The following is a 27563-nucleotide window of genomic DNA, read 5'->3' as shown; positions in this document are numbered from 1 at the left end:
GTCTTGTAACTTGCAATCAATGACTTTGCAATGATTACATATAAATATATTCTTTTGATTTTATTGTAACTGCGAAATCTGATGTGATCACTGGATTATCCTCCATGTAATTCATTTTTACATCCATATCAGAATGTTAGCTGTTCTAGCCCTGTGAGAGACCAAGGTCTTTTGTCATTTCATCTCTTCTAACATGCAGACCTTCCTCACTTTCCCCCTTTTTCTTATACCAGATGTTTAACCTTTATCCAGTGGTAAAGAAAGGGCCCGTGCATTGTGGATTGTGGAGGGTCATGTGATCTCTTTCAGAAACCTGGTAGCAATGCGCAATGAAATTAAACCTCTCTCACTCTCTCAACACTCAATAATATTGAAGAGAATTCTTTCTTATCCCCATATGACATTTGTGTTGCTGACAAAACATTTGATGATCAATATTTGTTCTGACAAGTACATTGTTTGCACCAGATCAAACAGAGACATATCATCTTGTAACCTTGAATTTCTGTTAACAATGGAAATAACACCAATTATTGTGGAATTTAAGTTGAAGCCAGAATTTACCATGAACGTTGTAACAGGGAGTGGGTGGACAGATTCAAGCTTAATTATGATCTATTAAATGCTACGTTTTTTGCTGCACGCAGGCAATATAATTTGCTTTTTCTTCCAATTATCAAATGCTCCCTGTGGTCCTGTGTCATTGAGCTGTAATGACATTTTGAAACAGCCTTTAAATTCTTTTCTGTCTGCCCACCTGTCATTGCAAGAAGTCCTGACAGCTATCAGTTCTCAACTGTCTGGAGGAAAGAACCTGTAATGCAGTCATGTCATTGAACACTGAGTCTGCCTCTTTCCCTGCAATTGCTTCAGATGCGTCTGTGCAGATGTATCCGTATGTCAGATGGGTTGGAGGAGACCACGGCAGGCAAATGGTGATTGAACATTAGCTTTTGTGGATTCAGAAATATAAGCAGGAAAGTGCTAGGAACACGAGGGTTTGTCGAGACAGAAATAGAGTCAACAATCTGTTGTGTGGGAAAGGAAAAGTTTGGTAGGTTCAAAGAGCAATGAGTCTGGACATAGGCTGAACCCAGGGAGGATCTTTATTAAAGCACACAGAAAGAGCTCACAACAGAGATAACAAACACAAATACTTTCAACACCAAACACAGTTTAATCAGTCACAGTGGACTTAACACAACTGATAATAGCAACTGTGTACAGACTGTATACTACTCACTGTTTTTTTTGTCTAATATAGGCACAGCACCAATGCAATCTAACAACCCTTTAGCAGGAAATAGAGGAGATGAGGGTAAGGGCTCAAGCCCAAAATCTTTGCTATATAAGTATGGTGTTTCAGCTACTGAGTTTCTCCAGCATTGTATGTTTTTACTTCAATCGCTGCATCTGGAGACTTTTGTGTTTTATTCCTTATGATGTTACACTAAATAATTTGGTGTTCAGCAAATTGCAAACCTTAGTATCCAGGCAAGAGTGAAGCATTTTAAAATGTAGTACCATACAATTCAATAATATTTGCCCATTCTCCCTGCTTCCACATGCTTTTCTCTGGGTCTGCCACATGCTAAAGATGTGCAGGTTCATAGGTTAATTGGCCAACATAAATTGCCCTTTGTGTGTCGGTAAGTGGTCGAATCTGACAGCAATTGATTAAGATTAATGTAGCATAACAGTAAATGGGTGGTTGGAAGTTAATGTGGACTGTTTCCTTGCTGCATTTCTCCCATGACTCCACAATTATTCCTGCCTCCTCTAGTTCTGCATAACATATTAATGTCTCCAAGAGACATGTAAATATTTGTTCGCTATCCTCTGATTATTCCTTTGATTGTATTTATTTTCAAATCACATGTCATGTGCTGCTGAGAGAGACCATGAGAGATTTCTGCCCAGAATATTGTGTGGAGTAATATGGTTACAGTGTCACATAGCATAGAAAAAGGCCCTTGAACCAGCCAACACTGAAAGGACATATACTGTGCATGCACCTACAGCACTGATTCCTGTTCATTCTGGTAACAACATAAAAGACCTGAATGAGCTGGCCCCGAAAGCAGCATGGCACAGATGTGCAAAGCAAGGAACTGAACTTCAGTTGCCCACAATGTCCTTCAGCTCATGTTACGCTTAAAACATTGAGTGTAGAATTGTTCAGTACAGGAATAGGCCTTGTTTGCCCTGACCATGATGCCAATCTCAACTGATCCCATTTGCTAGCACATGGTCTATGTACCTCTATTCCCTGCTTGTTCATATGCCTTATACATGTTGCTTTTTCCACTAAAATAAATACACTTCGGACCATCCTCGTCCTGACTCTTTTTCCCATTAGACTTAATGGACTTAATCTCTAACTTCTCCTCAATTACTCCACCTGCTGGCTTCATACTCTTGTTCCTTACCCTCGCAATTCAAGTTTAAACTCTTGTGAGAAGCACCTGAAACTGCCCTGCAAGGATATAAACCCCCCTCCCTCCCAGTTTACCTAAGAACATAAATAATAGGAGCAGGAGTAGGCCATCCAACCCTCGAGCCTTCTCTGCCATTCAATGAGATCATGGCTAATCTTCACCTATCTGCCTTTTCTCCATATCTCTTAATTCTCTTACCATGTAGAGGTCTAACCAACCTTATCTTAAATATATTTACTGGAGTACCTTCACTGCTTTAATGGGCAGCAAATTCCATAGATCACCACCCTCTGGGAAAAGGAATTTCTCCTCATCTCTACTACCCTGAATTTTGGGGCTATGCACCCCAGTTCTGGTCTCCCCTACCAATGGAAACAAGTTACCTACCTCTATCTTATCTATGCCTTTCATAATTTTATATGTTTCTATAAGATCCTCTCATTCTCCTAAATTCCAATGAATACAGTCCTAGATGACTCAGTCTCTTCTCATCGGCTAGCCCCTTCATTTCTGGAATCAACCTGGTGAACTTGCTCTGCACCACCTCCAAAGCCACTACATCCTTCCTCAAGTAAGGAGACCAGAACTGTATGCAGTACTCCAGATATGGCTTCACCAGTACTTCTACAGTTGCAGCATAACTTTGCTGCTCTTAAATTCCATCCCTCCAGCAATGAAGGCCAACATTCCATTTGTTTTCCTGATAGCCTGCTGTGCCTGCAAACCAACCATTTGAGATTCATGCACAAGCACTCCTAAGTCCTTCTGCATGGCAGCATGCTGCAATCACTTGCCATTTAAATATTATTCTGATCTTCCATTTTTCCTTTCCAAAGTGGATAATCTCACATTTGCCAACATTATACTACATCTGCCAGACCCTTGCCCACATACTTAACCTCTCTATAATTCTCTGCGGACTTTCAATTTAGTGTCATCATCAAACATAGAAACATTATAGTCTGTCCCCTCTTCCAGATTGTTTATATATATCATGAAAATTTGCTGGTCAATACCAACCCCTGTGGCATACCACTCATCATCGATGGCCAATTGGAAAATGCCCCTGTACCCCAACTATATAACCATATAACAATCTCAGCACAGAAACAACCAATTTTGCCCCTCCAATCCATGCTGAACACCATCTCCCATCTAGTCCCATTGACCTGCACCTGGCCCATAACCCTCCACACCTATCCATGTACCTATCCAACTTTTCCTTAAATATTAAGATTGAACCCACATCTACCACTTCAGCTGGAAGTTCATTCCACACTCCCACCATCTTCTGAGTGAAATTCCCCCTCAAGTTTTCCCTAAACTTTTCCCCCTTCAATTTCAATCCATGTCCTCTTGTTTGAATCTGTCCCCATCATAATTTTGAATATCTCTATCAAATCACTCCTCAATCTTCTACACTCCAGGAAATAAAGACCTAGCCTGCTTAACCTTTCCCTGTAATTCAAACCCTGAAACCTTGGCAACATTCTTGTAAATCTCCTCTGCGCTCTCTCCATTTTGTTGATATCCTTCCTGTAATTCGACAACCAAACCTGCACACAATATTCCAAATTTGCCCTCACCAATGCCTTATACAACTTCAGCATGGCATCCCAACTTCTATATTCAATACTTTGATTTATGAAGGGCAACATTACCAAATGCATTCTTCACCACCCTATCTCAACTTCTAGAGAATTATGTACCAGAATTCCTAAATCCCTGCTTTCTATTGTTTATCCAATCTTCTATCCATGCTAACACATCACCCCAACTCTATGCATTCTTATCTTCTGTATAAGTCTTTTATGTGGCACCTTATCGAACAGCTTCTGGAAATCCAGGTAAACAATGTCCATCTGCTCCCCTCTATCTTTCACACTCATTATATCCTCAAAGAATGGATACTCTCAAAGGTCCTGCCTTTGCTAAATCTATGCTGCATCTGCGTGATGGATCCATTTTGCTCCAGATGCCTCACTATTTCTTCTTTAACCACAGGTGTTAAACTAACTAGCCTATAGCTCACTGCTTTTGGCCTGTATCCTTTTTTGAATGATGGAATGAAATTTGCTGTCTTCTAATTAACTTGGATTTGATAAGTTATTACCAAAGCCTCAGCTATAACATCTGCCATTTCTTTCAGTACCCTGGGATGCATTCCATCAAGTCCAAGGGACTTATCTATCTTTCAACCCTCAAGTTTTCTGAGTACCACCTCTCTGATGATAGCTATTGGATCTAGGTCCTCACTTCCCATCACATCCATAACATCTATCTTTGGCATGTTTGACGTGTCCTCCACTGTGAAGACCGACACAAAATTGTCATCCAAAGCCTCATTACCCAATAACAATATCAATACCCCCTTCTCATCTTCCAAGGGACCAACCTCATTTTAGTCACCCTGTTTCTCAGAGCCAGATCAACAAACACCAGAGGACATATGTACAAAGTTAAGGGAGGAAAATTTAGGGGAGACATCAGGGGTAGGGTTTTTTACACAGAGAGTTGTGGGTGTTTGGAAAGCCTTGCTGGGGATGGTGGTGGAGGCTGAAACATTGGGGGCATTTAAGTGACTCTTAGACACATGGATGAAAGAAAAATAGAGGGTTATGTGGTGGGGAAGGTTTAGTACTTTTTGTTAGGAAGGAATGTATGGATTGCCACAACATCAAGGGCCAAAGGGCCTGTATGTGCTGTACTATTCTATGTTCTATGTTGGTACCCACATGGACCACGACAACTGAAGCTTTCTCCTCCCATTGCAAATTCCTCTGCAGGTCAGATAAGATGTCCCAAACCCAGGCAGGCAACACAGCCTTTGGGACCCTCTATCTCTGCGACAGAGAACTTTGTCTATTCCACTAACTATTCTATCCCTAATTACAACTACATTTCTCTTCTCTCCCCCCTCTTGAATGCCTTCCTTAACCATGGTGCCACAGTCAGGTGGCTCCTTTCGACTGCCCCCACTATTATCCACACAAACAACAAGAATCTTGGACTTGTGAGACGTGATCAAGGGCTGAGACTTTTCCAGTACTGTCTCTTGGACCCCACTACCCTCCTTACTTGCAGTCACCCCTTCTTATCCCTGACCATAGGCCAAATTTAAGGCAGCTATTCTAATGGGAGTGACTGCCTCCAGAAACAAAGTGTCCAAATAGGTGCAAGCTGTTTTGTACTGGAATTACCTGCCCTGGATGAGATTCCAATAATCCAAATATCTGAAACTCCTGCACCAGTTCTTTGGACTATGCATCAAATTGGCCTTAATAGCATGTGGCACACAGAGTAATCCTAACATTACAATCCTAGAGATCTTTCTTTTTCACTTTCTACCTCACTCCCAAAGTTTTTGATTCCTGCCTATATCGATTCCAATATGGTTCACAACATCTGGCTGCTCAGCCTCCCCTATCAGAATGTCCTGTGCCCAATCGGAGACATTCTTGACCCTGGCATCAAGGAGGCGATGTCCCATTCTGGAGTCTTGTAATTACCACAGAAGCACTTATTGGTGTCTTTGACTGTGAAGTTTCCTTTTACCATTGGCTGCCTCGACTTTGACTTTCCCTCCTGTAAAACTGAGCCAATCATAATACTAATGCTCCTTTGTCATCTATTCCAATAATATCCAAAACAGTAGAAATTTCTACCATATTTTCTCTTTTGTTGCAAAAGCTATTCCAAGCCACTTGGTGAATGAATATAAAATATTCAAAACAACATTACCCACTCATTTATAAGTCTGAAGTATATATTTTGTAGCTCTAGTGTGCTGTTGATGAGTACTAATTCTCCTTAACACATTCACAACATAAAACATTCATATTTCAAATTAGCAAGACCCAATATTGTTTCAGCACTCAGTTCATTTATTGTATTGGCAAAATACAAAACTCAATTATTTTCATCTCTGAAGATGTTGCACTTCAAGTTATGCGATGTGTTTGAAAACAATGAACTTGTTAATTATTATTCCAGTTCCAGCCAGAGAAGAAAATCACTTACAACAAGAAATGTATGAAAAACAAAAAAAGGAATCACATCTGTATCATCCAGGTTGTCAAAGCAGTAAGTACCACACTGTCTGACTATTTTGACAAGTAGCAATACTATTCTATACTCAGAGGAACAAGATGTAGTTATTATTAAATCTGCTCAATCTGAATTTTCCCTGGTTTTGGATTGAGACAAGATTGCCTCTTGAAGGCTTGTTTAGGGTGCACAAATGAGATTTGCTGCTGTATTCATGCTAGATTAAAACCTTTTTTTTTAACATTCAAATATTTAGCTAATTGAGTAATTAATTTTATTCAGCAAGTGAATCTGTGCTCTTCTTCAGAGAACTCCGATGTCTTGTGCTTTTTCCAAAATGTCACACGGCGACTGCTTAAAATGCCACTGAATATATTAAACAATAAGAATGTTGTTACAGAGGTTTGTGAATGTTTCTTGCTTTACATATTTTTCAAGATTTTGATGATTGGTTTCATTGGGTGAAATAAAAATACATGATAAAAGTTTGTTTCTGCACACCGCAACCAAATTTCCACGAGGACAGCAGAAAACATTTTCCCTACTAATGAGAGTCTTTGGCAACCCCATCTCCAACTACTGTGAAAATGTTATTGAGCTGTGCTATGCAAATAGAATTCATGTTAACTGAGTTTGAAACAATTTTGTGTATATTTCTTGGTCTGTTGGAAAGGTATGGACTTTTGATGCGAAGAATTGATATTCCCTGGCATTATGTTTGCTTCCCAACTCATCCAGATGACTAACACTCATGCAAATCCCTAAAATTAATTTCTGGCATGATCTTAAGTCATATTGTTATGAATTTAAGATTTATTCCAAATGTACAGGAACTCAGAGAGGATGCTCGTGGCCTTACGTGCACCTCCTGGTAACTTCTTCCCATGAGTACTCTTAGTACAGAGAGTGGATCCTGCAGAAACTGTCCTTCAGAAGCCTTACCATCATGCTGGTGCAGGCTCCACCCCAAGCCCCTGGGAGAACTCCGTCTCCACACCACCCTACAGCCCAACATTGTAACATGCACTGATTCCTTGTCAACAAACCCTTGAACCTAAGAGTGCTGCTTGTACAGTTAGAAGACTGTCTTCTTCCAGAGGTCAGGCCTACAAGGAAACACAGTGCCAAGATGGGAGATTCAACTTCTAATGCCTGAGAACAGCATTACATGAGGGAGTCCATTAACATTGTTTTAAAACAGGCAGTAAAGGATTTTATGATATTTTATTAATGTATCTTTAAATAGCACAAGGGAGATGTTTATGCCACTTTCATTCTGGAGATACATATTTCTAGATTCTTTTTGTTAACTCAGACCTGAAGATTGAGGATTCAGTTGTGAATCACATTTTTTGTCAACTGCAATTGTGCAAGCTGTGGAGTGAAACTGAATACTCTAAAGAGCATCCATGGGGATCACATTGCATTAAACTCTCCCACCTGTTATTTCTGATGCAGGTAGTTTGCCAAATTCATTCTGCCTGGTCATTTGCATGATTGCTTTGTATGGATGTCACTTTGCATGATTGTTTTATGTGGCTCACTCCAACTATGCTTTTCATTGGTTTATTGCCTCCCATGGGGCATAATTTTGTAAGTGGCAATTGAAAGTTATTACTCACTTGGATTGCTTAAAGCCAGCTGATGCCTCTTCAAGAGAAAGAGCTTTATGGCTGCAGCAGGTGTATTGCAGCCAATCTATGATTGTAGCTACATGCATTTATTGTTGAATAGGAGCCTGGGTGCAGCAGCCAGCCAGTAACAGATTTTTCTTATGCCATGGATGGCCAAAAAGCTCCATCAGAAAGCAGCAGTAGAAGTAATGTGTTGAGGTCACGCTTTTCTGCACTGGCCAGGAGTCTATTCCATGTACTGACATCTCATTAGCAATGTAAGCCACAGTTCTACTATAATGTTCTTGTCTTGCGATTAGAAGTTGTGGGTTCAAATATTAAATAGAATTAAGTTCAGAATCCTTAGTTGTGACTCCTGCATTAAAAATATTTATTGCTGGAGAAACTATTCTGTAGTATTTTGGATGAGATGTTAAATCAAGGTCTTATTTGTACTCCCAGCTAGAAGTAAAAATGCATGGTTACTTTTAAAGAAGGAGTATTACTGTCAGTGTTTATTCTTCCATATGTATTATATAAAACAAATTATCTGGCTTTTAATATACAGGAAAAAAAAACCCTGGCATCCAGCACCAATGGGATTGGTAGATACTGGATAGGTGTATTTTCCAGTTGTTTTGAGACTTACTCTCACAATGCCCTAATGAATAGACGTGGATTAAGAATAAACAGATTAAAAAACAAAATTACTGTACTTGTACTGAACAAACTTCATGTGTATGATATAGACCTTAAAGGATTTTACTTTATTTTCAATTACATTTTTTTGAAAACATTTAACCATCACTGCACCTGCAGATTCCTCCCCCCTCCATGGAACTGCCCAAAAGGCAAACAATAAAATTGTTTTCTCCACCCCACCCCTCCTTCCACCCCCCCCCCCCCACAAGTTTACAGAAATGTCTCTGACTGGGGAAACTCTTAGTAAGCAGAGATAAGGAGACACTTTAAGAGAGCCACCTCAATGGTGAGTGGCATCAACTAGCTCTTCATCCTGTGTAACACCATTTTATTCAAACACAACTTTATTCAAATTTTATTCATACAGCTGCTATGAGTAAAGCACAACCAAGGCAGTCCATCGGCTGAATGTTTGCTACTAACTTCACCAAAGGTTTATGTGTCACTCTGAGAAGATTTACTTTTACGATTTTAAACGTTTTTTTAAAACTATTATTTTATTCTTATTTATTTTATTTTCCTTGAATTTTTTTTTTGCTGGTTTCCTGAGGCTGCCAATTGCTTGAATTCTGGATACCAAGGGTTTCACTGTATTACTGTTTATATGAGCTTGATCTGTGCAAATTAGGTGATTATAACATAAATGGTACAATGGAGGATACACTTCAAATGCACTTCATTGCTGTTGTCTTCAGGCTGCAGTGGCTTTTTAAAAAAAAAAAAACGTGAGTCTTTCTTTCCTCAATGTGTGTTTCAGTATTTTAGTTACTTCTAGGTTAAAAAGAACTGGGAATAATCTCTGTCCTGCATAATTTAATTCAAACATCAAAGAAAAGTGAAAGTGTTCCAATGCTGAATTTAATTGAATAAGTCACTTCCTTGTTTAAATTATTCAACCAAAATCACTCAACACATCCCCGGGTTACTTTAACCCTTTTTTTTTGCTTGTTGTGCAAAATAAAGAAAATCAAAAACAAGCTTTACATCATCTGGGATAGCATTCAGGAATACAATGTCACTGCTTCTTTAGCGATCAAATATGGGCACAGTCATTAATGCTGAGAACTTAAATCGATATCCATAGGATTCAATTGTACCAGTACAAACAAACCCACAACATATGAATGAAATGGACTTTGCTTGACTCAGTGCCTAATTATGTTCGGTAATACTGCTGGCATCTGTCTTCAAATATTGCCAAATTGCATGTGTGACATAAATGAATGCATTTTTAATTTATTAGGATTTGGGCATCACAGGCAAGACCATTATTTATTGTCTATTCTGATTTGAGGTGGAGATGAATCACCTTGGACTGGTTCTGGTAAAAGTTCTCCCACAGAACTGTTGAACAGAATTCCAGGATTTAAATCCAGTGATAATGAAGAACTGATTATATAAATTCTAAATGAGGAAAATGTGTGTGTTTCAAGGGTGACCTGTAGATGGTATGTTTGAAGCATATGTTGCCCTTGCCTTTTGGGTTAGTAAAGGTCGCAGGTTTGAAAGGTGCACACTGCAGTCCTTGCACACCAGCTGCGGAGGAAATGCATTTTTAGGATGGGTGAAGTGTTGGCAGTCAAACAGGAGAGTTTGTCTTGACTGGCGTTAGGCTGTTTCCCATAGTGGGAGAGTCTAGGACAAGAGGGCACAATTTCAGGATGGAAGGCTACCACTTAGAATTGAAGTGGAGGAATTTCTTTGGCCAGAGGGTAGTGAATCTGTGGAATTTGTTGCCACTGGTGGAGGCCAAATCATTTAAGGGAGAGTTTTTTTTTAAATGGCAATGCTGCTGCAATAGCAACTGCTATTGGTGCAGACCTGCAGGGTCCAATTGGGTCAGCTCCATACAGGCTTTGAATGGCAAGTTAGAGGAACCACTGGCAGTTTTATTTAAAATCCTGCAACTGAGGGGTTTGCACCCAAAATGGCAGTTCTTTGGATCAACAGCAGCAGTGAGGTTTTGCAGATTCCAGGAAAGTGAAGGAATAGTGCAGGGCACCATAAAACAGGGAGACCACTACCTGTCTGAGAAGAAGATGGCAGCAAACCAGTGAGGGTTTCTGTGACTCTGACTGTAGGACCCACACTGGCACACAGGCAGTGGGCTGTTGGTGACTTGAGGCAAGGAACCCACACAGACTGTGGCGGCTGTGGACGGCTGGCTCAAAACTGGCTGAATGGGTGCCAGGTATAGGAACTGGGATGAAAGAGGGTGCTGACAGCGATGAAGGGTTCCTAATCGTGTTGTAGGATCAGAACTGGAGTTTGGGGTTGCCGATGGTTTGGACTGGACTCTTTATGGCTGCAGAGGCTACGGGAGCACTGCAGGAGAAACCACGGACACTTGGTAATTCTGGGAGGGATTGCTCTTTTACTTGTCTTTCTCTGACTGTAAGGTGCTTAAGACAACTTCTGCCAATGGCAAATCTGTCTGCCTAAAAGCAATTTTGTGTAATATGACACTGTTTATATTACATGAAAATAAATTGAATCTTGAAGTTGGTGATGAGCCAGGGCATTAAAGGTTATGGTGAAAAGACCGGTCAATAGAGCTGAGCAGGAAAATGGATCAGCTCATGATTGAATGGTAGGGCTGACTTGATGGGCTGAATAGCCTATTTCTGTTCCTATGGTCATCTTGAGATTTATATGAACTGTGCTTATCCAAGCAAGCGAAGAGCATTCCATGAGGTCTCTGTTTGTGCTTTGTGCATTGTTGCAGGAAGGCTTAGAAATGAGTCTCATTTCAAGATTCCCAGCTTCTCAATTGCTTTTGCAGATGTAGCTGATCCACTGATTTTATGATCAATGGTGTCCCTCAATATATTGAAGGTGGAGGCACACAGCAATGGCAATGCCAATGGATGTGAAGGTTAATCTATTAAGAATTACTCATGTTGGAGATGGTCTCAGTAATGTTACTTGCCACTTTTCATCCCATGCCTGAAAAGTCTTGTACTATGCAGAAATAATTGGCCGAGGAATTGGAAATTGAATTGAACATTGTGCAATTGAATATCTTCAGATTTCAAGTTTATTGTCAGAATACATACATGACATCATATACAACCTTGAGAATTTTTTCCTGCAAGCGAGACAGAATTACCACTTATTGGTAGTGCAAACAAAACTGTACACATTCAAACAAATAAATGGAAGCAACTGCAATACAGAGAGGGGGAAAAATAAATACTAAAGTGCAAAAGTAAGAATTCTTAAATGAGAATCTGATTGAATTTATTGCTGAAGTATCTGATGGTGGAGGGGTAGCAGCTGTTCCTAAACCTGGTGGTGCGAGTCTTGAGGCACCTATACCACTTTCCTAATGGTGACAACAAGAACAGAGCGTGTACTGGTTGGTGTGGATCCTTAGAACAATAAAATATTATGGCACAGAAATGGCTGCTTTGGCACTTCTAGTCTGTTCCAAACCATTTTTTTTTAAACTGGTCCCACTGACCTCCACCCAGTCCATAGCCCTCCATACGTATCCCTTCCTTGTACCTGTCCAAATTCTTTTTAAATGTGAAAATTGAGCCCACATTCACCACTTCAGCTGAAACCTTGTTCCACACTACCACCACTCTCTATTGACTTTCCATCTCATGTTACCCTTAGATTTTTCTACTTTCACCTTTAATCCAAGTCCTCTGGTTTGTATCTCACCTACCCTCAGTGCAAAAAGCCTATCTACATTTACTCTGTCTATCTCCCTCATAATTTTAAATGCCTCTATCAAATCTCCCTTCATTCCTCTATTGTCCAGGGAATAAAATCCTAACCTGTTTAACCTTGCCCTGTTACTCAATTCCTGAAGTCAGGGCAACATCCTAGTAAATCTTCTCTGCACTCTTCTATCTTATTAATACATTTCCTGTAGTTAGGTGACCAAAACTGCACACAATACTCCAAATTTGGCCTCACCAATGTCTTATACAACTTTATCATAACATTCCAACTCCTGTACTCAATACTTTGATTTATGAAGGCCAAAATGCCAAATGCTCTTTGTAATTCTATCCACCTGTGATGCCACTTTCAGGGAATTGTGTATCTGTATTCCCAGATCCCTCTGTCCTACTGCACTCCTCAGTGCCCTACCTTTCACTGTGTATGTCCTTTCTTGGTTTGGCCTTCCAAAATGCAACACCTCCCACTTGTTTGCATTAAATTCTGTCTGCCATTTTTCTAGCTGGTGCAGATTTCTTTGCAAGCTTTGAAATCCTTCTTCCCTGTCCACATTGACTCTAATCATAGTCTCATCTGCAAACTTGCTGATCCAATTTACCACATTAGTATCCAGATCATTGATATAGATGAAGAACAACAATTCGTTTCCACACTGATCCCTGAGCCACATTATTAGTTACAAGCCTCAAGTTTCAGAAACAATCATCCACCACTACTCTGGCTTCTCCTGTCCAGTTATTGTCGAATCTAGCTCACTATGAATACCAAGCATCTAAGTCTTGTCAAAAGCCTCAGTAAAGTCCATGTAGACAGCATCCACAGCCTTTCCTTCATCAATATTCCTGGTAACCTCCTCGTAAAACTCTGATTAGTTAAACATGGCCTACCACACACAAAGCCATGTTGACTGTTCCTAATCAGTTCTTGGATATCCAAATAATTGTATATCTGATCTCTTGGAACACCTTCCATTAATTTACCCACTCAGGCTCACCAGCTAATGATTTCCAGGGTTAATTTTGGAGAATTTTTTTTAAACAATGAAACAATATGAGCTACCCTCCAATCTTCCGTGGCTTAAGACATTTTAACCATTTCTGCTAGAACCCCTGCAATTTCTACACTGGCCTCCTTCAAGATCTGAGGAGAATATCCACCCTTATTTTAAAATGGCAAACGCTTCCTCCTCTTGTATCAATATAAGTTCCATGATCTCACTGCTGGTTTTTTTTCTTACTTCCCAGGACTCTCTGCCCTTTTCCTGAATGAATACTGATTACCTATGGGGGGGGGGGGGATTTAAGATCTTCCCCCATCTCTTTTGGCTGCATACAAAGCCAACCACTCTGATCTTCAAGGGGACCAATTTTGTCCCTTGCTATCCTTTTGCTCTTAGTATACCTGTTGAAACCCTTAGGATTTTCCTTTACATTGTCTGTCAATGAGTTTTTGCATTTTTTAGATTCCTCAAGTACATTGTTTGCTGCATGTTGCCAATACCTGTTATGCACCTCTCTTTTCTGAACCAGATCCCAAATATCCTTCAAAAACTAAGGTTCCCTATGTCTGCTAACCTTGCCATTAATCCTGACAGGAACATACAAATTTTGTACTCTCACAATTTCACCTTTGAAGGTCCTCCACTTACCTCGCACATCTTGCCCCAATTTTTTTTAATCCAAATCTATGCATTCTAAATCCTTTCTCATTTCCTCAAACTGGGCCTTTCTCCAATTTAGAATCTCAACCTGAGGCCCAGACTTGTTCTTCTCTATAATTAAGTTGAAACAAATGGCATTATCATCACTGAACCCACAAAGTTTCCTTACACATACTTCTGTCACCTGCTCCCTAATAGGAGATCCAGTATTCTACTCTCTCTAGTTGGTTCCTCTATATATTGATCTAGAAAACTTTCCTGAACACATTTGACAAACTCCAAGCCATCCAGCCTTTTAACAGTATGGGAGTCCCAGTCAATATATAAAAAGTTAAAATCTCCTATCACAACCATGTGTTTCCTGCAGTTGTCAGCTACCTCTCTATAGATTTGCTCCACCAATTCTTGTTGACTGTTGGGTGATCTGTAATACAACAGAATAGGTGTGGTGTCATCTTTCCTGTTCCTCAGCTCCAACCATATGTCCTCAGTAGATGAGTTCTCTGGTCTATCCTGTCTGAACACAGCTGTGATATTTTCCCTGACAAATAATGCCACTCCTCACCCTTTCATCTTCTTCCACCCCACCTCCCCGTTCTATCATGTCTAAAGCAACGGAAGCCCCAAACATTGAGCTTCCAGTCCTGCCCCACCCGCAGCCAAGTTTCATTAATGCCCACAATATCATAATTCCACGTGCCAATCCATGCTCTAGGCTCATCTGCCTTTCCTATAATACTCCTTGCATTGAAATAGATGCAGCTGAGAACATTTCCACCATGTCCAGCCTGTTGGCTTCTAACAGTGCATGCAATTTTCACATTTTTCTTCCTCCACTCCTCTATCTACTCTGGTTTCCCTCCCCCTGCAAATCTAGTTTAAACCCACTTGAGCAGCTCTAGCAAACCTTCCCACAACGATATTAGGCCCCTTCCAGTTCAAATGCAAACTGTCCTTTTGGAACAGGTCCCACCTTCCCTGGAAGGGAGCCCAATGATCCATAAACCTGAAGCCGTCCCTCCTGCATCATGTCTTTAGCCTCATGTTAAGCTGCATTATCCTCCTATTTCTAACCTCACTAACATGTGGCATGGGTAGTAATCCTGAGATCACAACCTAGGAGGTCACGTCCTTCAGTCTAGCACCCAACTCCCTGAACTCTCCTTGCAGAACCTCCTCACCCTGCCTACCCATGCCATTGGTCTTTATATGTACCATGACATGCAGCTGCTCACCCTCCCTCCTGAGAATGCCATGAACTCTATCTGAGATGTCTCAGACTCTGGCACCAGATAGATAACATCCCATCTAGAATTCTGGATCTCTTCCACAGAACCTCTCATCTGGTCCCTCTATCACGACAGCTCGCCTCTTCTCCTCCCTTCCATTCTTAGCCACAGGACCAGACTCAGTGCCAGAGACTTGATCACCAATGATTGCCGTTGCTTTCTGATGGCAGCATTTCCCATAAATGTTCTTGATGGTGGGAAGGGGTTTGCCTGTGATGTCCTGGGATGTGACCTCTACCTTTTGCAGGACTTTGTGCTTGGGGTTATTGGTATTCCAATACAAGACCATGATGCAGCCAGTCAGCACACTTTTCACCACACATCTGTAGAAATTTTCTAGTTCAGTGAACTGGAATTAGTACAACACATGGGTAGATTTATGGGCATTAAAAAAAGAAACAATATGTCAGATAGAGGATATCAAAGATGAGTAAAGCTAACATTGAAAAACAACATATATTTGGTAACACTAATAATTTTGCATTAGAACCATATGAATTTGGAATCTAAAATGTTTGCTGTGGGAGGGAGGGTCTTTGTTTGGAGCTGTGAATGACAATTCAGAAAGGAAGATTAACTGGGGTATATATAATGTTGGGATTATGCAGCATACACGCAACACGGTAACAGACCCTTTCTAGCCCAAAAGCCTGTGCCTCCCAAGTTCACCGATAGGAAATGAACAAAACCTAATTCTGAACATAAGGCAGCAAGTTTATGAAAATGGCTCTGAATCTGTCAGTTAGAACTAAGTGAGCAGTTTTTGGGGAGATCAGGGGAACTTATTGCAATAAACAGGAAAACTAGCAAGAACATTCAAATATTAAGAAGGCAAATGGAATGAAGCAAAAGGAATTTAAGAGACAACATTGAATTTCCTGACAATATATCCTGATTCTGAAGGACTTTTCTGAGGTCAGGTCTGTGTATAGTTTTTTTTCTTATCTAAAGAAGATGTACGTACTTTGGAGGCAGTGCAGAGAATGAGGAGGAACTTCTCGCTTAGTCTGTAAATCTTTGGAATTCTCTATCCAAGGGAGCTGAGCAGGCAGTACTACTTGGTTTATTCAGAGCTGAATGACATGGATATATGGTTAATGGTGAAGCACACTCAAGGAATTGAATAGTCTAAGGCCCCTATCGCCCCTATTTTTATGATTGACTAATCTTCAGAGCCAGGTATTTTAAATTTCTTATTTTAGATCCAGGAGAGTTGAGTTAGTTCTCATTGCTTAAAAGTGTTTATCTTTAATTTTTTTGAAATCAAAGAAAAACACAAGGCATGTCCTAAGTACTGATCCTTCTCCAGATTGATGATCTTAGTTAGAATTTGCCTAGCCACATAAAAATGTATACTGCCAGTAATTCAGAGCAATAAATGGCATATTCTTTACACATTGTTGACGACAGAAAAGATGGTTCAAGCTGCAAAGTGAGCAGCAGAATTCAACTTGCAAGTTCTAATTCTAGTGTTGGCATTACAGAAATATAATGCTGCTGACCACATAACTTGGACCTGGCAACTGAGCCTGCTTCTCTATTGCCAGAGTTGAACAGTTAATTATTGGCTGCTCTGAAATTGACTTTGATGATGCCTGGAAGTGAAAAAGGTCACCAGAAAAGCTAGCATGAAGGGCAGCAAGAAAGCCAGAAAGAGGTTTTATGTCTAATGAAAGGTGAGCCAGCCTTGTCTTAATACTGGGTTTTCCCTCCTTTGTGTGCAATATTACTGAATGCATGATTTGTCTGACTGGAATCAGCATGGAAGGTCCTGTCCTCTTCTGACTATATGTGTGGCAGAGGTGGGATGCTGGAAGCTGGCCAAGCATGTTATGTTAGAAGGATTAAAGGCACAGATGTGACCAAACTTCAGAGAACAGTGTTCCAAAGTTGTAGAGGCGGGGGAGAGATAACATTCATGTTTTCTGTTAACAGGTCCAAATTGTGATTAAAAGATTGCCACAGGTGCCTGAACCTTTTTGCAAGACCAAGATTTTGAATGAATTGAAAATGGAAACAATAAATCAGATGGGCAGTATTTTCATTTTTTTAGGGTAGACCGCAGAATGTTTTACAAGGAAGTATGCAAGTAAAATTATAATTGAATGTTTATTTACAAATTGAAGAAAGCATTTTCTAGGCAATAACAGGGCAGGCAAAAGATGTCACATGTCCGATTTTCATGGTCAAGGTTTGCAAGTTTTTATTGGAGAGATAACTCCTAAACAACACAATTTGGATGCTTGTCTGCCATCATTGCATAGAGCGTTAGTGCAGCTTGTGATCTTGATTTGTGAATGGAATTGTTTTTTTGCAGTTAAAGTTTAGGGAAGATACCACTAATTTTATTTTCTAAAATGTAACTTAATTTCTATCTCAGACTTCATGAAGATCCCATTCAAGAGACTTCAACATTATCTTTGAATATTCAGGGTTATAAACCCTGTTCTGCTGACCTCAGTACAAATTATTTTGATTTCAATTTTAAAAAGCTGAAAACACATTTTGTTGTGAGGGCCTCCAGGTTTTTTTTAAATGATAATAACACCATCAAATAGCACAGAGTTTGATATTGTTATTGGACACATTCAGTTCACTCATTTTAAATGAATGATGGAAGCATTCTGCCCTTTTACAAAGTTATTTGCTGGAATATTTTCTTGAGACAATCCTTTGCTTGTGCTTTCATAATAACTGAATATCCTGGGAATACTTATCAGGTCAGGCAGCATCTCTGGAGAATGAAATACCTTTAGCATTTCAAATCAATGACCATTCATCAAAATTAAAGCAGCAAGATTAGTGGCCTTTGATTACAGAGAGGGAGATGGTTAGTAATAACTGAATATGTCTGGGAATGGGTAGAAACAATGGTTGTTCAGTGTTTGCAACTACCTATACATTTTGGTTCTGTCTATATTATCCTATTTGGATCAAGGTATTTGAAATGCTGAAAAATCATCTTTTGAATATTCAGAATAAAAGACTTCTGTTTAGGTTGGCATCTTGGTCAGCACAGCTGACTTTAGTGGGGAAGTTGTATTTTTTTAAGGCATTTGTGTGCCCATTCTGTGCTAATGTTAACCATGCCACAGGTGCCTGAACCTTTTTGCAAGGCGGTAGAAGTGTGACTTGCACTCTGCGCAGACTTGGCAAGACCTGGTCATTTCCCTGACATCTTCTGTGGAGTAGGGCAGATTGAACGCTTTGACAAAATTACTCATGCGGGTGACCCCTGGGTGGCAGAGCTCATTATGCAGAGACCGCACTTGGCCGGTGTGTGCAGAGGCACAGCTTCCTCTGGATAAGTCACCTGGAGAGTCATTAAGGGCTCCTGGCCGATAGACGATGTCATAATTGTAGGTGGAGAGCTCAATCCTCCACCGAGCAATCTTGACATTTTTGATTTTTTTCCCCCTCTTAAACATTATTAAACATGAATGTGACCGAGCGCTGGTCAGTGAGGATCGTAAATTTCCTACCAGTCAGGTAGTGTCTCGCGGCTTCAACAATTGCTTGAGCCTCCTTTTCCACAGATAGGTTCCGGAGCTTATGGCCTTGTAATGTCTGGGGGGGGGGGGGGAATGCAACAGGCTTGCCCACCTGGTTGAGGGTAGCAGCCAGGGCTATGTCCAAAGTGTCGCTTTCCACTTGGAAAGGTACATTCTCGTCCACCACGTGCATGGCAGCTTTTGCAATGTGGTTCCAGAGGTAGTTAAAAGCAGTTTGGGCTTCAGCCAAAAGGGGAAATTGTAAGAGGGGGCGTACCTTATCAACGTATTGAGGGATTCACTGGGTGTAATATGAGAAAAACCCCAGGCATCTGCTTAAAGCCTTTGTGGCCCTGGGAACAGGGGGCACATCCTTTCAGGATCGGGGCCAATGATGTCATTCTCCACAACGTAGCCAAGGATAGCAGACGTTTAGTCCTGAACACAGACTTGCTAGAGTTATAAGTGAGGGTCAGGGCTTTCACCACTTCGAGAAAACTCTGGAGATTGGCGTCATGGTCTTCCAAGGTGTGGCCATAGATTGTGACATTATTGAGGCAGGGGAAGGTAGCCTTCAACCCATTCTTGTCCACCATTCTGTCTATCTGCCTGAGCTTGCTGCCTCGAGGTTGTCATTCTCGAGCTTGGCCTGTTCCATTGATTTGGCCAGTCAACGTGGCTAGCCAAGTCCTTCTTTCCCGACTCGCAGTCGTTGCCTCACACCTCGAGCAGACCTCTTCCTCATGAACACAGCCAATAGCTGCTTTGTACCTGCACTTCTTGGCAAGCATCCACAGATCTAGCAGGTAGTCATCGATGGTCTTTCCTGGCCATCGTCGATATAGAGTGAGTTGGTGCCCTTCTAAGACCTCGTTTTGCAACTTCAGGTACCTAGCCTTCAACGCCTCGATGGCAGCATCATATGTAGTACAGTCCCTGATGACTGCATTACCCTTTCATTCCTACCCTTGAAGTGAGTGTGGACCTCCTGAATTCATCGGTGTGAAAGATACCTCTGGTTGCGCTCAGGTAGGCCTGGAAGCAGTCCAGCCAGGCCTGGAAGCAGTCCAGCCAGGCCTGGAAGCAGTCCAGCCAGGCCTGGAAGCAGTCCAGCCAGGCCTGGAAGCAGTCCAGCCAGGCCTGGAAGCAGTCCAGCCAGGCCTGGAAGCAGTCCAGCCAGTATGTGAACTCCTCAGCCACTTCGGGGGCCAGAGGGTCTATCAGCAACAGACCAGGTTTGAGTAGTACTTCCATTGTTAGGGAATAAGCAAATAAAATTATTGAGCGAATAAAAGCTCTCACAACTGGAGGGAGATCAAACACTTATATTAGCTTATAACTATGGGTAGGGTTTCACAGTAGTCTTCAGAAGGGTTCTGGGTTTATGCAGGAAACCAGGGTTATATGTGAGCAGATGGAGGTGGAGGCGAGGCCAGCCATCAGCACAACACCCTACCAGTGAATCCCAGGTCACTCTACACGCCTAGGGAAGTGTAAAAGATGTCAGCAATAGATAATATCCAGACATTCAAAATGTGACCACAATTTCAAAATTCCATAACTCAGATGGACTACTGGAATTTTTTAGTTCATACAGAAAATACTGTAGATTGCATTAATTACATGTCAATAACTAAGTCATTAAAGGAAAATATTTGTTTTGAATATGTGGTGAAACCACTATTGTGTATATTTGCCATATGTAAATGTCATAACCCTTCCTGGATGACCCTACTCTCACTGGCTGGCTCATGACTCCTCCCCCTTCCCCATAAAGGCTATCATGACACAAGCCTGCCCCCAGTTTGGGTCTGGGTCAGTGTGAGCGACCAACACAGGGATGTTGTCTATTTCTTGTAAATAAAAGCCTTCAGTCTCGGCAACTTCAGTCTTTGTGTAATTGATCTTGCTTCAAATTAGACAAATTATTCATATGTTATTGGGCCCAATGTTGTAAACTGTGATGGTGGCTCCAAAGGGAGTTGCCACCATTTAATTGTTCATCCTGGGCTTGCAGGCGCACACTATAGATCTGAGACTTGGCGACAGAATCCATTGGCAGGGTCCCATCCTATTGGGAATCCCCTGCTTTACATCTTCCAGTTCCAACACCAGCCAGACCTCCAGTTTCAATGCAGATTTTGATTCTGCAGATGAAAAAGAAAATTAAAGTTGTTCATTTTATTATTGTGTTGAATGTAATAATATTAACTATTACAAAAATGACTTTACATATTGTCACATTTTATTCTTTAAAATATTTTTATTGATCTTTATATTATGCAAAATTGAACAGTATAGTTATATATTGTAATGTACAATTTAAAAGATATGGAAAAAGCCTAATAATTTAAAACCCCTACCACTAGGCAAGGTTAAAGGCTGACACATAGGGATCAAATGACAACAACCTGGAGATGCACAGCACCAAAGCTTCAGAACGACCCTAATACTTTAGGTTATGATAATAGTCCATAAGTGGGCCCCACGTCTTTTGAAAGTTGATATTTGACTCTTTAATGGTATATCTAATTTTTTTTTCAAAACTTGCTCAATGGTTAAGTGATATTATCTCTTGTTTGTGTAGGTGGAGTATTGTTTTACCATTTATATTTTATTTTTATAGGTTCTCGATCATTTTAACTATTTTAAAAAAATATCCAAATACATGAAGGCAAGGAAGATTTTGCCAGCAGACAGGAAGATTTGGGAGGGGAGAAGAGAGCCTCCATACTCAACCATAATCTTCTTACTTCTATGTCTAATTGTCCAGCTTAGGCCTTGCCATCTGGTCCAGATCAGAGCAGGCATGAGAGGACCCTGAATGGTGATTCCAGCCCATTACTCTGAGGTAAACTCTAATGCTAAAGAACTCAAAATCTTGCAGCAGTAAACACAGTAAAGTTGATAGCTTATATATTGCCAACATTTTCTCCAGATGAAAGGAAATGAAACTCAGGGGTGAAGTCTTGGAGGGAGATCTTCTCTCGTGACTGCCAAATATACACCACGTGATCAATAAAGAAGACACTCATAGTGGTCTTTAGCAAAGAACCTGTGTCATTGTTTTATTTCTTCCAACAACCTTTCTTCCTCCCAGATGACCTCACTTGACCATGTCTCGCGCCTCCCCATTCGTTCCTGACCTGCAGGTGACCCGTAGCATTCATCCTGCTCCTTGTTCTGACCCAAGCATACACATTAACATTTTCCAAGCATTGCCACTAATATGTCATCAGAGGTGACCATCCCTATGCAAGGTCCACGTAAGCATGTAGCCACAACAGCACCATTTCCCCTCCAAGTCCAGCAGGGTGGCAACTGTCTGGATCTGTCTCATCACATAATAGTTTGGTTGGTTGATAGTCTAGCCAGATCTGGTTTAGACAATAGGAGCTGGAGTAGGCCCTTCGGCCTATCGAGCCAGCACCGCCATTTTACAGATCATGGCTGATCACTACTATCAGTACCCCTTTCCATCGTTATCCCCATAACCCTTAACTCCTTTGCCCACTAGAGTCTTATCTAACTCTCTTTTGAACATAATCAGCGAATTTGCCTCTACCACCCTCTGTGGCAGAGCATTCCACAGATTCACACTTCTCTGGTGTTAGGTCTGCTTTGTTCATGAATGAGTGAGACAAACACCAGGCTGAGTCGAAATCAGGGTTCTTTGTTCTTTATTACCGGATTGTAACACTTGCGACTAACAAAGTTAGTCGGAGAATGCATTCTGCCGTTATCAGCAAAATGGTGATTTTTTATACCCTTGGATACATGCTTAGAACATCATCATATCATTACTTGTCCAATGACTAAAACTGTTGCTATCCTTTCCCTGCTAGCTTCCTGCCTCTCAATCCATCAATGTCTCTCTTATCTTGTAAGTACAAGGATGCATTCTGTTACTCCTTAGTACTGGGTGACTCCTTCTCCGGTCCCATCTCATGATGTTTTACCTAACAGGAGTACAAGGACACCTCCCCTTCTTGTTACTGCCCTGTACAGGGTAACTCCCTACACATTCCCATCTCATGATGTTTTACCTTACAATCCCTCCTTTGTCCTCTTTAGAGGACAATCTCGCCCTGACTATGCTACCACCGCGTTACATTAGTTCGCCTATTATTGCCAAGCTCTATACGGGTTCTGTTCACAGGGCAGTTCGGCTGGTGGGCGAGGGCTCCCCCAACCCTCCTTTGCGTACACCCCCCATCCGTCACCCCGATCCCATTGCCCGTTTACAAGTTTCATCCCATTTGCCCCCAAGCAAAAAACTAGCTAACCCCCCGTACATTAGTAAATTCCCAAGTTAACATGTGGTCTACAATCTAATTCATAATACTTGTTCTACAATCTGATTAATAATGTTTGTGTTACAATCAATGTTATAATATTTGTTCTACAATCAAGGTTATAATATTTAGGTTACAAGCAAGGTTAAAATTATATGTGTAACAATCTAATTCACAATCCCTCCTTCCCATCACATTCCCCTTCAGACTCCAGATCGATCTCAGCAACTTTCTCCGCCTCCTGTAATGTGAGATAGTCTTGCTCCACAGCCTGCACAGCTTGATATTTCGGAGGCAGTTCATCACGGTCAGCAAAGGCTCTCTCTATGGTCCTCGTGACCAGCGTTCGAATGCATGGAATACAACAACAGCCACAAGTGATAAAAATTGATACAGAAATGAACAAACCCAGCAAAAGTTGTCCTAACAATGTGCTCCATCTCCCAAACACTCCCTGTAACCAGGATAAAACAGGATTGGAGACTCCAGACTGGGCTTTTAATTCTTTCGCCAATGCCCTAAGTTTCGTTAACCCCTTAGTGAGTGATCCATCTGGTCCTGTGTTATTAGAGATAGAAGTGCAGCATAGATCTCCAAACATAGCACACACTCCACCTTTCTCTGCCAGGACCATATCAATCGCTATCCTATTCTGAAGTGTCATAAGGGAAGTTTCTGACAGTTGTTGATGTATTGCCTCAACAACGTCCCTGGTCAAATTTGCAAGGCGCTGGACATTATAGTGAATAAGGTTGATTCTATTAACATTCTTATTTACAGTGATGGGAAATATTGCACTAAAAACAGGAAAACTTTCAAACCCAGCTGCAATCTCATCGGCTAATTTAAATTCGTCCGGAATATTCCGGGCTTGGCCAATGGCATCAATCCATACCCCATCAGGGTTCCTTCCTCCCGGCCCCAAGAGTCCAACACTCCTCCTTTTTCTCCACAGCCAACTCTCTGTGTGGCGCAATTCTAGGGAATCCTCGTCTCCCTCCTGCATTTTGACAATCAGCACTGGCGCATTAAGGGTTACTAGAGCACACCGACCATCCCAGTTAGCGGGGAGCCAGTTGTACAGCACTCTTCCTCCACAAAACTCATCTGTGTAGTCATTCAATCTGCTACAAGTCTCCTTAGTTTCAGATTCATTTTTTTTGTTATGGGACCTCAAAATCATCCCCTGTATATGTTCATGATAACCAGTAACCTGTTTGGCTGCCCTGTCAGGCACCCATGTGGCGTTTTCCCTGCTAATAGTAGGTCGTCTACATACTGAATCAGTGTAACATCTTCCGGGAGCTTTAATTTCATTAGGATTTCGCTAAGGGCCTGATTGAACAGTCCTGGACTGTCCTTATAACCCTGAGGTAATCTAGTGTATGTGTACCGATGTGCTTGGTAAGTGAAAGTTAACCAGTCTTGCCATTCCTCAGCTAAATTCAAGCAGAAGAATGCGTTTGCCAGATCAATGACAGTATAGTATTCGTGCTCCGGACTCAGAGCCCTAAGTGCTACATATGGGTCTGGGACTGGTCTCCCGATGGTCTTGGTAGCCAAGTTAATCTCCCGGAGGTCGTGTACCATCCTCCAGTCTTTTCTACCCGGTTTGGGAACAGGCATGATGGGCGTGTACCACATACTGTCAGGTGCCGCCCTTAAAACCCCTGACTCCATTAACCCTTCTATCGTTCCTTTAATACCCTCCTCCTGACTGGGCGACAAGCGGTATTGTTTTCTCCATATTGGTTTCTGCCCGGGGTTGGCCAATTCTAGAAATACCTCTCCTTTTATTACTCCCACATCATAGGGCCCCGTTGTCCATATATGTGGACTCAGATTAGAAAGATATTTGTCTGAGTCTCTGTGATCAATATTTTCTCCTTCTATGGCTCGGTCTCTTTCTACTTTCTCATTCACTACCTGGTCCCATGCTTCAATATTCAGTCTGACAAATTTTCCTCCCTCCGAGGTGGAATATCCCGGGATTTCTGTCTGCCTGTATTCACACCCTATCGCTTCCTTTACCATCGGACCCAGCTGTCGAGCGTGATGATCTTTGTCAATACCCAAGGTCACATGAGGCACACTTTCTACTCCTAAGCAGAACCACTCCATTTGTTCTTCTGTCATGACAACCATAGCAGCTATTCCCTCCTTACCTACAAAGATAAATGGACAATGTATCGTTTCTGTCTTCCCTTCTTTTAGAGAGTCCCACCTCTCCTCATATTCCTGGTCCGGGTGGATGGTGTAGTTTAATGAAACATGCATAGGATCTAGTGGATAATGGTAATCCCCATACCGAGGAATACTGGCCCTCCACTCAAAAAACTGTTTAATCAGCCCTGGGCCTGGTTCATCATACAGTAGCCGACTCCAGAAAATACTTCTGAAGCGTTAGATGGGGTCATTACTATAAACTGTCCTCCCCTTCTTATTGTATCCCCTGGGTATGTTAACCGAAGGCCCTTCTCAGAACATTGTATGGTTATTCCTAGTTTGGTAAGAATGTCCCTTGCTAATAAATTAATGGGGCAACTTGGCACAACCAGGACAGGCGTTTTAACCCTTTGTCGTCCAAATGTCATGTCGATGTTATCTGTATAGGGCTGTGTTTCCCTTATTCCGGAGAATCCTATTGTAGATAATGTTTTGCCCGAAAATGTGCTCCCTGGGGGTTTTTTAATCACTGTCGTAACTGCTGCCCCTGTGTCAACCATAAATTCAATTTTTTCTCCATTTACCGTCCCCCAAATTTTTGGTGGCTCCCAGGGAGGCGTGATTTTTGATTCTCCAGGGCACCTTCAATAATCAAATTCAGCACTTTCCTCAATATAGTCATTACACTGAGGTGCCTGGACTTGTTGATCACTCTGCCACCCCCCGATTCTCTGGGGCCCATCAATATGTCCACCCCTACCCCTTGCTTGTCCTCTTAAGTTTCCTCCTCTTCCCCGATAGCCTCTAATAGAGGGTAATCTTTTTCCCCTTGCTCTCCCAGCCTCCGGACAGTTCCGCTGGTAGTGTCCAGGATTTTGGCAGTACCAGCATACTGCATGTTCCCCTCTATACATTGTACCTAGCTGTCTTTCCCAACCATTTCTTACTTGGGGTCCCGGATTTATCACTGGCCCCATGACCTGTGGGACTATCTGTTGGGCCGCTAATTTAACCCCTATATGTTCTATGGCTCTCACCAATTTATCGGTTGTTTTGTCCACCTCCTTCTGGGACGCACTTTCTGACTTAGCATGCTCTGATTGACGATGTCGTTTGATTGCATGTGTCAGGTGTCTTTTCCACAAATCCTCTGACATTGTCTCTAATCCCACAATGTCCCTTAATTTTGCTTGAACCGTAGCAGGTAGTCCGTTTATTATCCCATTACGAAAGTGAGCCCTTCCTAAGGGGCTGTGGTCGGGTCTTTCTCCAGTCCCTGTTTCCCATAAGTCCCATGCTCGAGTGAAATACTCGTGTGCAGTCTCTCCTTCCTTTAGTTGAAGGGTTACCAAGGCATCCAAACTATAGGGTGTAGGAAATGTTTCTCTAAGTGCTTCCCAAAATTTATTCCGAAGTGGGTTAAATTCTATTTCATCCCCCAATTTACTGCTTCTTACAATTCTCTCTATTTGCTTCAGGGCCCCTTCTGCCTTTAATTTTATCATGATAGTTCTGACATCTGCGAGTGCTAATTGTTCTTGGCAGGTTTCTCGCTCAAAACAAGAAATCCATGGACTAGCCCCATTACTCAACAGAGGTAGTTTTTTCATTAAACTCTCTAAGTCCATTCGTGACCAGGGTACATATTTTTGAGTTCCCCGTCCCGTGATCAGTAATGGGCATTGATATCTCAATTTTGGGGATTTCTGCTCCTTCTTTACTCTTGGCATGCATTTATTTATCCCACCTTGTTCTGACTCTTCTTCGTCACTGTCACTGTCCCTATCAGCTTCCAATGTCTCAGGGTCAAAGGTATATTGGTCACGTTCATCTCTAAGATAATCTTTTCGGCCATAGTTTAGTTGTTTCACATCTTTCTCTTTTGTTCTAACTATGTCCAGGTAGGCATGTCTATTTTTCTCCCTCCCGAGTCTTTTCCTTTTACTTTCCTCCCATGGTGGATCGTATCTCGTTTCCTCATCTGTACTACACTTTTCGTCCTTTACTCCTATTACCATTCCTTCAGCTTTAATTTCTCCTGACAGTGTTGTAGTTATCTTTTCCACTTCCTTAAATACACCTACCATTAATTCTTTTTGATCCTCACTGATCTGCCCCAGCACATTAATATCTCTGTTTAAGTTTTTAATGTTATCCTGAACCTTTTTC

Source organism: Narcine bancroftii, chromosome 5 (genome assembly GCF_036971445.1).
Source record: "Narcine bancroftii isolate sNarBan1 chromosome 5, sNarBan1.hap1, whole genome shotgun sequence".
NCBI classification, from domain to species: Eukaryota; Metazoa; Chordata; class Chondrichthyes; order Torpediniformes; family Narcinidae; genus Narcine; species Narcine bancroftii.
The sequence above is the reverse complement of the archived record's forward strand: the minus strand, read 5'-3'. Positions refer to the sequence as shown.